Here is a 17499-nt window from a genome sequence, read left to right as displayed (position 1 = left end):
AGATATAAAGGATATCAACTCAGGAAAGGATAGAAACCCTGAAGGCTGAATTAGAAGCAAAAACCAAGGACTTTAGGAAGCTTCAGGAAGAGTATAGCAACAAGTGTGAAAATTATAACTATATTAAGAGACAACTTGCTGCTGTAACTGAAGAACTTGATGCTTTAAAAATCAAGTGTGGAAAAACAGTCGTTAGTTTTAAAAAGTATACTGCGTCAAGACAGACAGTCGAGTCCTTGTATGACACCCAATTAAAATTCAAAGAAAATCAAAACAAGGGTCTAGGGTATGATAGTGTCCCTCCACCTTTCAATCATAACTACACATCCATTCCTATGACACATGAAGAAATTGACAGGGAGGCACATCTTCAATATGGCAAACGAGCTGGATTTGTGTCAGGAGGAGTTATTAATATTGAAGATACTAATGTTGCTACTTCATGTGCAGGTAAAGTAGCAGAAGATGAGAACAAGGAGAAAACCATTGAACAAACCAACATTTCCTTGAACTCTGAATATGTTGCTTCGAACTCAGCTGTTTCTGATCAACTTGTCGTTGAGAAATACAGGCCACCAATTCCAACGCAACAGAGTTCTTGTGGCAACTGTGCATGTGGGAACAACAAGAGACAAGGCAAGGATACGCCACCAGGGGCAGGAAGAAACAACTTCACAGTGAAGAAAAAGACATGTTTTCACTGTGGAACACCTGGACACATTGCCAGAAATTGTCCAAATCGCGCATACGTTCCCTACTACGCACAAGGCTGGCAGAACGCGCCAAGAGGGAGTTACTTTAAAAGAAACCCCTTGAGATCACGATCAGACATTGACGATTGGAATTCCAAGAAGGCCAAGAATTGAACTCCCAAGGCCAAGAATCAAACTCCAAAGGATAAGAATCAAAATCCCAAAGTCAAGAAGGGAATGTCGGCCAAGAAGCCAAATCAAAGAGATGCTCCCGTGAAGCCAAAATCAAAGTCATCTCAACGGCCGACATCAAGTTCCAAAGCAAGTACTGAGCCACCCATCAGATCGAAAAAGAAATGGTTTAAACCTAACTACAAATGGGTTCCAAAGGCTCAATCTCCCAAATCAACTAATGACTCTAATATTTCTTCATCTTCTGTTTGTGATAAACAGGATATGTGATGGGAGAAAGTACTGTGCAAGGATGACAAAGGTCGATCCAGTTTCAAAATGGACTGGGTTCCAAAGACCAATTGATCCGGCTCTGTGTCAGAGAAGCTATGGAGGCATATCATCAGACTTCGGTTTGTTGGTAGTAGCTGTTACAGGCACATGATAGGAGGCATCTCTGAACTGTACAACACTCGAAACATAGTTTGAGAGTATGTGTCCTTTTGCGGGAAATGAAGAAAGGAAGAAAGGAAGAGATCACTCACGGGGTTTGTGCTTAATGACATGAATAATTTTCGGATCTATTCTGAGTTTACGCGTGCTGTTATCAGACCTTCTGGATGCAAATTTAATCGGTGACTTATGGTTTGAGTTTTCTTCTCTATACTCCTGAGTTTTTCTTAAGCTGATTCGCTTTAAAGACAAATTTTTGTTTTAGGATAGTTTAAATTTGCGCATTTACTTTCGTTTCTCTCCTATGCACAAATTTAGGGGGAGAAATAAAAACAAAAGAAAAAATTAGAAAATTTTAAAAAATCCAAAAACATTAGAAAATCAATAAATCAAAAAAAAAATATATGTTGGTTATGAAATGTGCTTGCAGGAGATGTTTTCGGAAGTGATATTATCAAGTGATAACAGGCAATCTGAGTCTGCGTAATATACCCGAAGTTGAAGGGTCTATGCTCTGGTTTGATGCGTCGGTAGGCACAAAAAGTTTTAAATGGACATAACTAGGCAGAGTTGAACTTAGGTAATTTATAGACTTGACAAATCTTGACCTAGTTAGATCCGTTCAGCCTGACAATACGACGCTCGGAAAGGTTGAGCAGGGAGATATATATGAGAATCTACTCGTCACATTAATTGAACCCGTACTTGGAACCGTGGTTTAACTTTTCCTCGATGTGCGGATTTTGTCCTTAATTCCGGTTGGATGGGGCGATTGGTAAATTCCGATAAATTAGGTCTATAGAATATCATTTTCTTTCTTTCCTTCTGTTAGTGATATGTTGTCTCCTTTGCGTGACTTCCAACCGCCCTGGTACACAACATATGCAACTATATTTCTCTGCATGTTATATATGTGAAATACTTCTTATATGTTAGCCATATGATGTCTCCTTTGCATGACTTCTAATCCGACCTGGTACACAGCATATGAAACCTTCTACTTCTCAACCCCCCTGAAGTAATAAGTAATAGAATTCTGAATCTATCCTCTCTCTGAGTGGGTGTCTGCTCACCCGGTGTAAGGAGTACTCTGGAAGTTCTTAATGGTTGGGGCATATCAAGAAGCGAGAAACACGTTCCAGTACAATTAAAATTGAACACTCAAAGATTGTCTATAGATCTCCCTGCTCAATTTAGGTGGACAACAATATCCCTGGTCGTCGTCAGCTGAATGGTCCTTAAGATATAGTATATAAGAAATTAGGATAAGAAATAATATTTAGGAACTTAAGTTCACCTTGTCTTGTAACAAATAGTATGTCCTAAATCTGTCACAATTTTTCGTGTTTAAGTGGACCACAATACCGACGATCGACCAGACAAACATGTAAATATGAAAGGTACCGACAAGTGGATAAAGGTTGTCTAAAAACTTTGATCCCAAATCACTCTTAAAGTTAGATATCATTTTTATTTTTGTTAAATTTGTCATAGTTTCTTCTAATTTAAATATTAGGGGAGAATTAAAAATTAAAAATAATAAAAAAAATCAAAAAAAAATTCAAAACCAAAGAAAAATCAGAAAAATTAAAAATCCAAAAATAGCGTTATTTCTAATTTATTTGTTGTTCAGAAAAATCAAAAATCCAAAAAAAAAAAACTATTTTTGTTTCAGTTTTAATTTGTGTGCTAAGTTTTCTTTTAGTTTTGTTTTGTCTTGAAAAGTGATTTCAGGTATAGATAAGACTCATGGAGTTTGTGTTGAAGATTTCTGAGCCAAGGTTTCATCCGTGAGCATCGAAGAATTCGCATTCGAAGGAGCAAGAAATGAAGATTATTCTTTCGACATTCAATCTTTCAACCCCAAAAGCAAGGTGAAGCTGAAATTGAAGAATATGTGACGGATTGCATTGAAGCCTCCTCAATCAGTCTGCTGCTATGTTAAACCAGCTGAAGTCATCCAGAAGATGTGTTCTCTCTGATGTTCTCTCTAAAGATTTTCAAGCTGAAAGCACTATCTTTAAAGAATCAGTACGTCAAGCCTCATCACCCAACGTGCGTTCAATGCCAAATTCTGAAGAAGAGCCCAATCGCTCAAGATGAAGTCATTCATTGAAGATTCATCAAGTTCATATTGAAGTCGTGAAGAATTTGAAGACTAATGCTAAAGCCAAGTTCCCAATGAAGAGTATCAAGAAAGCCAGCTACTTTTTAGGGGGAGCTTGTTGGGTCATTTAAGAAAAGAAAAGAAAGCTATAAACCAAGGGGGAGATTGTTGGGTAAACATTGTGGTTTATACTTTGCTTTTCTAGGAAATTGTATTTTTATGTAATATCTTATGTGTTTACGGTCAAGTTTATGGCCAAGGGGGTGTTTACGGCCGTAAACCCCATTTACGGCCCATGTTTACCCGGCCCATATTCTCATGTATATATATAGGGGTGAGGGGTGTGAGGGAAAGAGTGATGAAGCCTAGAGAGTTTACGGCCAGAGAGACAGAAGAACTATTGTGTGTTAGTGTGTGTATGAATCTCTTTTATTCGGATCATCATTCTATTCATTAATACATTGAGATTCATCTTATCTTCTTCTTCTCTTCTATTTTATCTGACATCATCCGTTTGATTGGGACATGATTGATACACAGGCAGATTAGGGACTTACAATGGGTAAAGCTATGAGTTACATGGTGTAACCCTAATAACCACCATATAAAAGAATCCCATGGCTTAAGAAATCGGCCACTATGTGTGAGGAAAAAGGGCTAGCCGATTTTCATGAAGTGTGAATTCCTCTCAAGTCATTCCATGTGTATTTGGTGTTGTGTGAACCATTTGAGGTGTCACACTTGGGGCACTAGGCACTCAAGCTTCATGAAGACAATCTACATCAAATAGGTATTTAATTCTAACTTGATATATTCATTTGAATCAATGTTATTATGTTAGTTAGGATGAATACCTTGGAAAGTTCATACTTGCATGTATAATAGAGAAAACATAGATCCAAGGTATTTAGGGTTGCATGTACACTAAGTAGTGTTAGAATGCTCAAAACCCAACACTCCCATCATCGAGATTTCCACAAAGCACGAAGCAAGCAGCATTCGGGCGTCGAATAAGCACATATAACCCGCTCAAGGTGATAACTCCCTAGCTCTACTCGTACTCACATGATATCACCGAACTCTGCAACTCTACCCCCGTGGATATCTAGCTACTCTCTCGTAGGCTTCACAATTGCTCATCTAGGTATCACTCCTAGATTACTCCTCTACCCAAATCCATCTCTACATATGATTCCTGCTGGATACTCTTACTCAACACATACTCGAAATCATCACAGATGACAGCAACTCCTAGGCTAAGGCATCACAAATCAGGCCACTCTAGTCCTAAAATATGATATACCTAGCCTATATCTAGCATGCATAATATCTCATAACATATTTCATAACACAAAAGAAATGGTATTTTGGGAAATCACCGTTTGGTCTCTGGCTGATTGTACACACTGCACCTTCCCGCTTTCTCTTAGAAAATCTTGCTCGTTTTAGAAAAATCATTTATTTTGAAAATTTTCTCATTTCCTCAGTTTGAGTCCATATATACTCAAAGGAACATCTGAATCCCTCAAACCAAGGCTCTGATACCAACTTGTAACACCGTAAATTTCAAAACGATTTTTCTTTTGATAACGTATAATTCTCAATACATATTTCACAAAATGTCATTTATTAAAATCACTAAACATAGTTCCATGTTTATTAAAATGGTAATCCAGGATCCTCCTAGCTCTTTCTCTAGTGTGTACAATCGAGCCAGTGCCGTCCCGCGATCTTGAGAACAATACCTGAAACACATAACACGTAACACGGTAAGCACGAAGCTTAGTGAGTTCCCAAAAATACCACATATAACACATATTAGCCACTCGAGGCTATAACTCTGTGGACCCTTTGGTCCTAACTTTGTGGACCCTCTGGTCCTAACTCTGTGAACCTTCCGGTTCTAACTCTGTAAACTCTGGAACATACACAACATAAATCACATAGAAATAATGCAGTGTATCACAATCACATAAATAGCATACAAGATACTCTGTCATATAACTCCGGTTACCACTCTAGGTAAAGTATAGTGAGAAGACTCACCTAGGATGAAGAACAACGCCTATAATTACTGCTGCTACACACCAGAATCTAACTTTGTGCCAAACCCACAATAAATCTCAATTAGGAGCTAAGTCCAACCTCTCACTCATTGGGTCTAAAGATAGACCACCTAACAGCTCATTAATACCCTAAGCCCATTGGGCCCACCAATGGCCAATAATAAATGGGTCCTCACACGGCCCAATTCCCAACCAAAAAGGCAAGCCCAAACCAAGGGCCCCAAAGCACATATATACACTCTGCTGGTCCAAGACTTTATTACATGAATCCAAAACTCCAAGCCCAACACTCAAGGCCCAAAACATAACTCAAAAGCCCACAGAAGGAGTTACGTGGGGCGTACCCTCCCCGGTACGCTCAGCATACCTAAACACTCAAGAAACTGATTGAGGACCTCAACCCATTACGCGGGGCGTACTGGAATTATGCAGCGCGTACCTTCAGACTCGTTTATTCCATTTTCTGGGTCTTAACCCATTAAGACCTTAGCTCAACTCTTGAATTTGGACTTCCTAACATCTCTTACTCCATAAAGTTAACAACTTTAAACCTTTGCATGGCTGATAAGGTCACAACACATAAAAACTCTTACTTTCTTAACCCAAAATGCTCATAACTCATGCATGGGTAGATTAACACGATCAAGACCTTATTTTTATGGTTCTTCACCACTAGCAATAGTTAAAAGGATAGGTTATTAAGCTCTGGAGTGCATTAACTCATAAAGCCTCAAGCTTGGGACCAAAAACGCTAAAATGGACCCTAATATTGACTAAACAAACAGGGAGGGAAAGCTTGGAGCTTTATACCTTCAAATTGTGCTCTAGCCCCAAGAAAGCTCAGATCCACAGCCTGCTCTTCAACTTCACTCCCTTCCATGCTCCTTCTTAACTATTAAAAGTCCACAAGAACACAAACAAGCTCATCATGGCCACCACAATCTTCAAGAACGGATATTAGGGTTTGAGAGGGTTTAATAACTGAGGAAGGTGGCCAGAAATGAGACCATCTCTTTCTTTTTATAGGGACACTTCACTTAATTAGGGTTTCCTTATGTGCCTAGTACGCCCAGTGTACCGTCTGGTATGCCTAGCGTACTTGGTGGCTCTTGCTTAAGAAACACACACATATGTACGCTAAGTGTACGCATACGTACGCCCAACGTACTTCGCTGCCAAAATCCTCACTTAGGGACTTATCTTTCCAACTCTCCCAAACTTCCATATCATCTTCGAAATGACTCGATTTCCAAAAATCTTCGTACCTACAGAAATGTAATTAGATGCCATATGTTTCTAGCAACTCGCCTCAATCCGAGGCCTCCTAGCCCCCGACTCGTGGCCCATGAACCTTAATCATGGATAATCTGAAACCGGATGTTACAGAATGGAACTACGGATTTGGAGATGGGCTTCACTTTGAGGGGTATTATGTGTTATTTGATGTTTTAGACCTGGGTGGGTCAGATCATTTGTATGGAAAGAATCGTGAGACGTATGGAGCTAATGAGTGGTAGACGACAGAGGTCGAGGGTGAGACATTTTCAGTTGGAATAGTAATATTCGCTTTGGGGTAAAGAGAACTTCATGACATGTGTGTCACAATGGGCCGAGATAGTTATTGTGAGAATGAAGTCAGTGAGAAATTTTGAGGCATGCAATAGGTAACCTTTGGAGGTGCAACTGTGGGGTCGGGAGTTGACCTGGTGCTCAGTGTTGAAAGGGATATCTGAGAGGGAGCTGGGGCTTATGATTTTAGATGTGAGAGGATACTTCTAAGCTAGTATGATCATTTTCATGGGTCCGAGGACGGGGTGTTAAGAGTTCATTGATTAGATGGGTTTTGATTGCAATATCGTGGAGGGGTCCCTAGTTTGATGTAATCCATTCGTTTTGGAGTATGACTTGGATTGTTTAATGCATATGATTCAAGTGATTGGAAGCCTATTTTTGGGGCATTGACTTGTTTTATCAGCCGCAATGAAAGAATCATAGGGGTAGTGAGTTATCGGGGTCTGTTATTCGAGGAGCAAATTCCATGGTGGTATCTTGAGAGGGTGGTGTGGCATTGAGACAAGCCACTAGGTTATCCAGATTATGGAGAGTTAGAGAGGGCATCGTGTCAGCAGAGGGGTCTGACCTTTTCTGGATTTGGAAGTTCCGGTTCGGATTTAGGTGTTCAGGGAGGAGGATATATGTGTGGTAAGAGATCCTTTCAGTGGTGTTTTTCGGGTTATTGGTTTCGATTTATGTATTGTTGGGAAGCGATTTTGAGGGAAAAATCTAATTCAAGTTGGGCAGAATTGTAACATCTGGATTTTTAGGTACATTTATGTATGTTTAAAATTTTAAGAATTGATGAGTTAAGAAACTCTTTGATCGTTTAGATCTTTAAACAGGTTAATCTTAAAGGCATAAACAGAAATATCAAACACAAAAGTGAATCAAAATATGTCGAATGATTCAATAGATTCAAGCCTCAGCAGGGCTCGACATAGAACTTCCGCTGTAGAGGCTACTAGGGTTACAAACGATAAAACAGAAAAATTTCTATGAATGATAGACTCCAAATCTTATGTACTAAGATGCATGCAAGCAACTATAAATACTAAACCCTAGAAATAACTCACGGATGGACAGGCCCAATCCGGATAAAAAAATGGACTAAAGAACGAGCCCAAGACGCAACACATAATGGACCCTACAATGTCCCCCTTTGCGTCAATTGGAGCGAGATATCACTTCGGCTTGCTAGGTCCAGCTGCAGGAACTTTCTTCGTGGTTTCGAACAGACATGGAATGAGGGCAAGGATGGTCTGTCTGAACCGAATATACCATTGGATCATTTCATCAAAATACTTCTTGTCATCTGCATAATTCTGCTTGCATCGATTGATGATTCCCAGAACATGTTCCAAGCATGCAGTGGTATACATATGTTTATCTGCCAAGGCAAACAGGCATTTTTGGCCTTCGTTCCTTATGAACATGACAGAGTTCCACTTCGAGTCGATTCTTCCCATCTGCATCATATTTAAATCACTTGCAGAACCAATAGGAAAGATGGTAGGCTTTTTCTTGAAAATACTTGCGATCTCCTGATCCATCTTGGCGACCTCCATGATGTAGCAGACCAACATCCTTTTGAAGTGATCAATGATTGGCCCATATTCAGCTTCGTTGGTGAGGAGAATGTTGTGCATAATGATCAAATCATGTGGATTCAGGTCGGGAAGATCAGCAAGCGAAATAGCATGTTCTGTTTTAGCAGACCCCCTCAGCACTTTGAACCGAACATTGGTGAAGTTCCCATCCTTAAAAGGTTTGAGGACCCAAACGTTTATAATCTTCTGAGCACTCCAAGTCTGATACTGAGGTTGAGCAGACTTCAGATAGAATTCAACGAGTTCCCTATCAACCTTTGGGTGAGGATGAGGGACATCAGCAACATGAGGGAAAGCATGAAATATGAAGGCCTTTCGGGTCAGTGGCATATCAATCTGAGAGTCGATAGAATTGATCCGGTCCAAGGAAATCACCGGTTCGAGCCACAGGATGCTGGGAGTATCAATATCCTCTTTGATGAGTTTCTCGAGAGTCCACGGAGGAAATAGAGTTTTTCGACTCTCAAGAAGATCATGAGCCTCCTTCATTTTTCTTTCGTTCACCTCGGCTTCTCTGGCGACACGAGCACTCATGTCTGCATCCTTTTCTCGGCCTTGTTTCTTCAAGAGATCAGCACCCGAACCTGAAGGTGGACCCGTTGGAGGAGGTTCGGTTGCTTTAGTTGATGTAGAGGCAGGAGGCGGTTGAGACACATCTTCTCCCCCTTGTTTTGTATGGGCCACGAACTCAAGAAGCCCTTCAAGTTTGTTGAGTAGGGCAACGGCGGGAGCAAGCTTCTCAGAAAGAGTGCGCCTCACGGAATAGTTTAGAATGGGATCATGTGCTTCGATAATGTTGGAGAGGGCGGCGTGGACATCCGAAACACATGTGGAGATGACCGCTCGCTCAGATCGGACAGACGCAACTTCCTTTTCTGATTGGAAAAGTTGAAGACTCTTGACCTTGAGGGTAGTGGTCTTGCGATCAAGAGCATCCATCACGGAGTTCTCTGAAGCGAGATCTTCTTGCAGCTTTGTCAAGCGCTCCTCAACAGTCGCCTGGAAGATTTTATTGTCATCGTCGAGAGACTGACGAAGACTGGCAAAGGATTGCAATTCGGATGTGAAAGAAGTAGCCAGCTTCTCGACAAGAGAGTCAAGCTTTGCTGCATTGGAATCAGCGGCTCCCTGTAAAGACTTTAAACAAGTGTTAGCATCGACAAATAGTTTTTCGACTTGTTCGGTCGCAGCAGCACATGCCTTGGTAGAGGCGTCAATAGCTGCAGTGGCAGAGTTGATGGAGGCTTCATGAGCATTGGTAAACATATCAACTAGCCCCTGAATGACTTCCTCGGAGATATTGGACCGAGAGGATGAGGAGGAGGAAGCGATGAGACTATCGATTTTCTCATGAAGTTCCTTGAGATGCTTTTTGGTGAGTAGAGCATCATCATCATCACCACTTTGGACTTGGTATGGACTATAGTAGACCGAGTCGAAAGTCATGTCTTCTCCTCCAAGAAAAGTTTCATCATCTGCTGAGTGGTTGGGAGATGAAGGAGAAGGTGAAGGTTCGGCTGTGGGAGTAGGTTCGGGTGTGGAAGTATGTTCAGTAGCGGGTGTATGTTTGGGTGCTAAAGTATGAGCCCCCATATCAAATATGTTGGTTCCAACCCTAGTGGTGGTTGTTGTCGAAGCGTCTGTGAAGATAGGAGGTGGTACAGGGATAGAGATGGGTGGTATTTGAGTAGTGGAGGTTATGGGGGGAATGGAAATAGAGATAGAGATTGGAGGAGGAGATACTGGTGTAGTTGAAACAGGTACCTCAGGTGAAGGCAAACGAGGAGGAGTGTCACCTCAAATCGACTCCTCAGAGTCTGAGCTCTCATCCTCTGATTCACTAGAAGAAGAGGCAAGAATGAGTTTGTGTCTGGGCTGAGTTTTCCTCTTCTTAGGTGGAGGAGATTGAGCTGCCTTCGAAGGTTTTCGCTTCTTTGGAGAATAACCTTTCGCTCCATTGACAACTTTCTTGTCTTTCCCCGTTTCTGGTTTCTTTCCCCTAGGAGCAGGTCTGTCAGCGTTGTGGATCGATTGACTCATTTCTGGAGTGAGCTCTCTGGGGCCTGAATGAAGAAACTCCTTGTTGGTTTTGATAATGTGACATAGGGATGGAGCCAACAAACTGAAATTTAGAAGCATTAGTTACAATAATCTTCGTTGTGTGGAAAACTGCGATTGAGGAGAGTGGAGAACCAGCAACGACAGGGACATGATACTTGTCCATTGCCCACTTTGTGACCAGTGTCCAGAATCTGCCATAAGAAATCTCAGAATGGCGAGAAGTAGACGCAAGGCTTTGAATCAGCTGTTGCCATAAAACCGATCCATAGTCGAGATTGACGTCGTGGTATAGCCCATAAAGAATTGTCATAAACAGTCAGCTAGCCCCATCAGAACCTGTACTTCGTTCTGATAATCCTTTGAACAGCACAATGAAGAAGCCATTCCACTGAGGAGGAATACATGATTTCTTGAGCTTGGTAACAGTGGTTAGAATTTCGGTATATCCCATGTTGTAAAACATGGAGAACAGCTGTCCCACAGGAATAGACTTAGGGTTAACCCTTGACTCATCAGGCTCGAAACCTAGAAGCGAACAGAATCGATGTTTGGAGATAGAGGTTTTGGTATCAAGAATGGTGAAGAAGATGCGATCGACAGACTTATCATAGTGGGCAGTCGAGAAGATCTGCGACAAGCACTCCATTGGAACGATTTCAGACTTGGTTAATGCTTGAACCAGTGGAGAGTGCTTAAGAAACTCCATGATTGGGAACATGAAAGTGTCGTAGACATGTGGGGTGAGATCAATGATCAGGCTTGTTGAGGTCAGATAGACAGAATGTGGGAGGTAGCGTGAACTGAAGAAGAGTCCGCCATTGAAGAGTGGTTTTGGAGAAGATGATGAACAGTGGGAGAAAAATAATCGTTTCTTGCTCTCTAAATATTTGGTGCAGTAAAGAGGTAAAAGACTTTAGGGTTTACCCTTTATACCGTGGGTAGAAGAGAGAGAAGAATCCGCTCCCAAATCTTCTTGAAAATCGAAGCGTTTCTTGAGGTGATTGATGCGTGACAATTTAGCAACCCCTGTGATTACATATGAGAGAGATAAACTCTTCCTCTTCGCACGCGTTCCCATCAAATACCCTTTTGAATTCCTGAACCGATAAGCTTCCGACTGAGTCAACAGATTATCCTTAGCTGTCGTCACTAAATAAAAGCGAATACATGTAGCATTAACCACCACATCCCATTTGGAAGATAGCATTAAATCCCAGAGCCAAAAAAATAGCTTGTAATGAAGGAAACCAGATTTTTGGAAAATCAAAAAGATTTTCGTGCATAGAGAGTCAAAGATAAAGAAATAAATCAACATATATGTGGGAATTTGTGATGTCAATAGAGACACAAAACAGTGGATCCCGGGCACGAATCTCTTTCTTCAAAGTCAAGAGAGACCTTAAAGTGTTTGTGTGGTTTCCCGTTGAATTACGATCAATCACTAGTTAAGAAGTGTTGAAAGGCATATTTTAATCAGGCTTATTGGGGAGGCTTTCGCTTCAGTTCAGAATTCATGATCTTGACATAAGACAAAAATCGACTGAAGAACTTGCGAGACCAATGTGGTCTGTTGAACAAGTAGGTTTGGATAATATTTAAGTGACATGTTGAAAATACTTGGGGTGAAATCTCAACAAAAAAATGAAAATTGGATTCTAAGGGAAGAAATGTTATGGTATGTAACAATTTCATAAGAATCTCACAAAAAGAAAAATTAGAGATCTCATGGTACAACCACTTGGGTGAATTCGTTAATTCATGAGTGAAAACTAAAGCAAATTTAATTGTTCACCGTCAATGCATAGTAGGTATTGAATTGTGGGTTTCACTTAGCACGTAGTGACACGAAGCTAAGATCATAAACACAGAGATTGTGTAACCATAAACCTCAGTGGTAGTTTCTGAGACTCTCAAGGGTTACTTGTATGAAGCAAATATGATGGAGAAAAATATTTAAGGTGGTGTTATGAAACCAAAGTACCTCTGCTATAAAAAATAGTGACCAAGCAGAAAACTCTTATCTCATATGAGAAAAGAGTAAGGTAGCTCATGATTAGAATAAATGTAGTAGCCTAATTGGGAAGACGAAGTTTGTATGTACCAAGTCAGTAAGGCTTTATTTAGAATCAGTTGAGGCTTTGGACAACATGCAGCAGCATGCTTCTAGGGACACTTAGTTATTAAAAAGTGTGAGAATAATATCTTCCCCATCGATAATCAATAAACGGTGAATACAAACAGAAGTAGAGACAAAAAGAAAAAGAAAATATTTTTGGAGTTTGTAATAACTTAGTAAAGAGAAAAACAAACCAAACAAAAAACAAAAAAAAAATTGAAACCGAACCCGAAATAGACCGAACGCTCGATTCATTTCGATTCAAAAAAATTTTGGAATAAAAATTTTTTGGAAAAATAGTTGTACAAAAGTTTACAATCAAAGAAACCACCTTTTTGAGATAAGCGAAAACAAGAGCAGTGGGACCGAACCCGAACGTTCGGTTCATTTCGGTACCCATGTGAATCGAACCCGAAATAGACCGAACGTTCGGTTCATTTCGCTTCCAACTTTTAGTTTTGTGAAGGAGTTTTTGGTACTGACTCCGGATTCCATCATACCTAGTCCTTGTAGAATTTTATTAAAACTTGCTTCAGGAAGGGCTTTGGTGAAGATGTCGGCCAGTTGATTAGTAGTTCGAAGAAAGTGAATCTCTACGTTTCCGTCTTCCACATGATCCTTAATGAAGTGATACCTCAATGCAATATGTTTGGTTTTGGAATGTTGCACTGGGTTATGACAGATCCTAATTGCACTTTGTTAGTCACAATGTAGTGGGATATTTTCCATATTGAGTCCATAGTCCCGGAGTTGGCTTTGGATCCAAATCACTTGAGATGTGCAGGAGGTGGCTGCAATGTACTCTGCTTCGGCTATAGACAGGGAAACACATGTTTGTTTCTTAGATTGCCAGCTCACCAACTTTCCGTCGAGGAATTGACAGCCTCTTGTAGTGCTTTTCCTGTCTAAACCACATCCTCCAAGGTCTGCATCTGAGTAGGCTTGAACAAAGAAACCTGAGTTTGAGGGATACCAGAGACCGAGAGAGGTGGTTCGCTTCAAATACCAGAGTATATTCTTCACTGCCAGCATGTGTGGTTCACGAGGATTTGCTTGAAACCTGGCACAATAGCACACAGAAAACATTATATCAGGCCTGCTAGTTGTGAGGTACATCAGGGAACCAATCATTTGGCGATATAGCGTTATGTCAACTGCTGGTTTTTCCAAAGATGGTGTGAGCTTGGTACCGAACGCCATAGGGACTTTGACCTTTGAATCTCCCTTCATGCCGAATTTAGCAAGAAGAGTCTTGGTATATGCTTCTTGGTTTCGGGTCCCTGTCTAATATTGAAACCAAGGAAAAAGTTAATCGGACCCATTGAGCTCATTTCAAATTTTGTCTACATCAACTTTCTGAATTCAGCTGTTAGGCTGGGATTCGTTAAGCCAAAGATGATATCATCGGCATAGATTAGAACTATCATAAGGTGGTTACCTTCCTTTTTACGAAAGAAGGTTGGGTCAACCAAACCTTGTTTGAATTTAGACATCTTTAAAAACTTAGTTAGTGTTTCATACCATGCCCTAGGTGCTTGTTTCAGACCGTAAACTGCCTTATCTAAGATGTAGCAGTGATTTAGATACTTTTCATTCACGAAACCAGGAGGTTGCTCCACATATACCGTTTCTTCAAGTTCCCTATTCAGAAAAGCGCACTTCACATCCATTTGGTAGACCTCGAAATTCTTGTGTGCAGCATAGGCAAGAAATATTCGAACATATTACAGCCTTGCTACCGGAGCAAATGTCTCTTTGTAATCAATTCCTTCTTCCTGGCAGTATCTTTTTACCACTAGCCGAGCCTTATTTCGAATCACATTATCCTCCTTATCCATTTTGTTTTTGAATACCCATTTGAGACCAACGACTAAGGCATCTTTCGGTGTGGGAACGAGACGCCAGACCTTATTTCTTTCGAACTTATTGAGTTCATCTTGCATTGATTGAACCCAATCAGAATGATCAAGAGCAATATTGACAGTCTTCGGCTCAATTTTGGACATGAAAGAATTAAACATGTAGAACTCTACTTTGGAGAGTAAAACAGTTTGTTTAGCTTTCAGTTGTGAGCGAGTTAGAACTTTCTCTGATGCGTCACCCACTATTTGAGATGCAGGATGATCTCTGGTCCATTTGGTGAGTGGAGGATAACTTGGGTCATACGATGGATCCAGTTCAACATTTACCATTTCTTCTAATTCTGATTGAGTATCATCGTCATAGAGCATGTCAGAATTCTCCCCCTCGACAGATGATGAATCATTTGGATTTGACCCAAAAATTCTTTCTTCAACTGGACTATCAGGTTGATTCGGACCTTCGGGTGCTACTGGACTTTCGGGTGTAGCTGGGCTTTCGGGTGCTACAGGACTTTCAGGTGCTACAGGACTTGCAGGTGTAGCTGGGCTTTCGGGTGCTACAAAGATTGGATTCTCCCCCTGAATATGTGAGTCATGTTGTTTTGAAGAGAATTGATTCTCCCCTCGACCGAAATACCGCTCTGGGGAGGTTCGTTTCGAACTGGTTCTCCTTCTCCCATTTGTTTGGTTGCATCTTCGATAATCTACTTAAGGTGATCGATTTTTTTGTCAGCTGCCTTCGCTTCCGAAAGAGTGGCTTTCTTAGGTTCATCAAATAAGTCTACGAACTGGTCAACTAAATTGGCGATCGAGGATGTGACTTGACCTGTTTGAGAGAAAATCTCTCCAATTGCTTCTTCGGTAGACTTTAGCTTCTTGACGTAATTGTCATCGAACGTCACATAATAGGTTTCTTCAATTCTTCTAGAACACTTATTTAAAACCCTATATGCCTTTGAAGTAAGAGAATATCCCAGAAAGATTCCTTCATCAGCTTTGACATCAAACTTGTTGCGATGTTCTTTGGAGTTGAAGATGAAGCACCTGGAACCGAACACGTGAAAGAACTTGACATTCGGCTTCCTGTTGTTAATAATCTCATAAGGAGTGAGAGAGAAACGCTTGTTGAGATAAGACCTATTCTGAGTAAAACATGCTGCAGCAAAAGCGTCAGCCCAGAAATATAAGGGAAGAGAAGAAAAACTTATCCTAGTTTGGGCGGCCTCACATAGGGATTGGTTTCGTCTTTCAACAATTCCGTTCTGTTGAGGTGTATAGGGGGCTGAGAAATTATCACTGGTGCCTTTTTCTGTCAAGAAATCTTCAAATTATTTATTCTTGAATTCCAGTCCATTGTCGCTCCTGATGTTTCGAACGACTTTCCTTAGTTGCAGTTCGACTTGCTTGATAAAGATCTTCAGCTTGGGAGTCGCCTCAGATTTGTGCTTTAGAAAGAATACCCAAGTAAAACATGAGAAGTCATCAACAATGACAAGGATATACTTGTTACCGCCAATGCTCTCGATTGATGATGGACCACACAAGTCGATGTGAAGCAACTTAAGTGGTTCAACAACTTTGGTGTTTATGATGGTTGGGTGACTTTGATGACTCTGTTTACCCATTTCACATGCAGCACATAAGTGTTCTCGATCAAAATTAAGCAATGGAAGACCCCGAACATGACCGCCGGTGACAAGCTTGTTGATGTCTTTGAAGTTGAGATATGAAAGCCTTCGGTGCCACAACCAACTTTCGTCTGAATGAGCTTTGGACAAAAGACATATGGCTGGATTCCCTTTGATTGGTCTGAGATTTAGAGGGAACATTTCACCTTTTCGATCTGACTTGAGAATGACTTTGTTGGTTTTCTTCTCTATAATTTTGGAACCTTCATCGTCGAACGAGACTTTGAGACCGGTACCTCCCACTAGTTAAGATACACTGATGAGATTATGCTGCAACCCTTCTACATACGCCACCTTTGTTGTGAAGTCTCCATTTGTTATCATCCCATAACCCTTTATTGTTCCATAAGAGTTGTTACCGAACTTGACATTGCCACCATTTTGAAGTGACCGAAACACCCTTAACTCTTCCTTCCTTCCTGTCATGTGACGTGAGCAGCCACTATCTATGTACCATTCGTCGTCAAACTGCTCATCACGATAACCTACAAAAATTAGGTAGATTTAGGAACCCATAGTTTCTTGGGTCCACGTGAGCTTTTTACAGAAACAGGAATAGTAAGAGAAACATCAACGAGATATGTTCGTTTTTTTAAGGTTGTTTCATCTTTCCTTTTAATAGTAAACACTTTGATTTTATTAGAATTAGATGCACGTGTATTGGATTCAGGTTCTGGTGTTTGGACTTTAGCCTGCTTTCGGTCTTCATTAGCTGAGGAAATCATCCTTTTTCCTTTCAAATCCTCTGACAATCTTGAATTTGATGTAGGACCAGAATTAGGCTTAGAAGAATATTGAGAACGAGAACAATTAGAGGAAAAGAAATTAGAATGAGAATCTTTCCTGACTTGAGGTTCGAAATGACCCTTTCGGTTGTGGTCATTTGAGTGACCGAACCTGGACCTTCGGTTGCTGTTTGATGAGGAACCGAAGCTGGATTTTTGGGTGTTGTAGGTTGGTGGCCCGAAAATGGGTCTTTTATTGTAAAAGTGATAAGTTAAGAAACTCTTTGATCGTTTAGATCTTTTAACAGGTTAATCACTAAAACGAAAACAACAATATAAAACACAAGAATGAATCAAAATATGTCGAATGATTCAATAGATTCAAGCCTCAGCA

Source organism: Lactuca sativa, chromosome 9, assembly GCF_002870075.4.
Source record: "Lactuca sativa cultivar Salinas chromosome 9, Lsat_Salinas_v11, whole genome shotgun sequence".
NCBI classification, from domain to species: domain Eukaryota; kingdom Viridiplantae; phylum Streptophyta; class Magnoliopsida; order Asterales; family Asteraceae; genus Lactuca; species Lactuca sativa.
Note: the sequence above shows the minus strand (reverse complement) of the source record.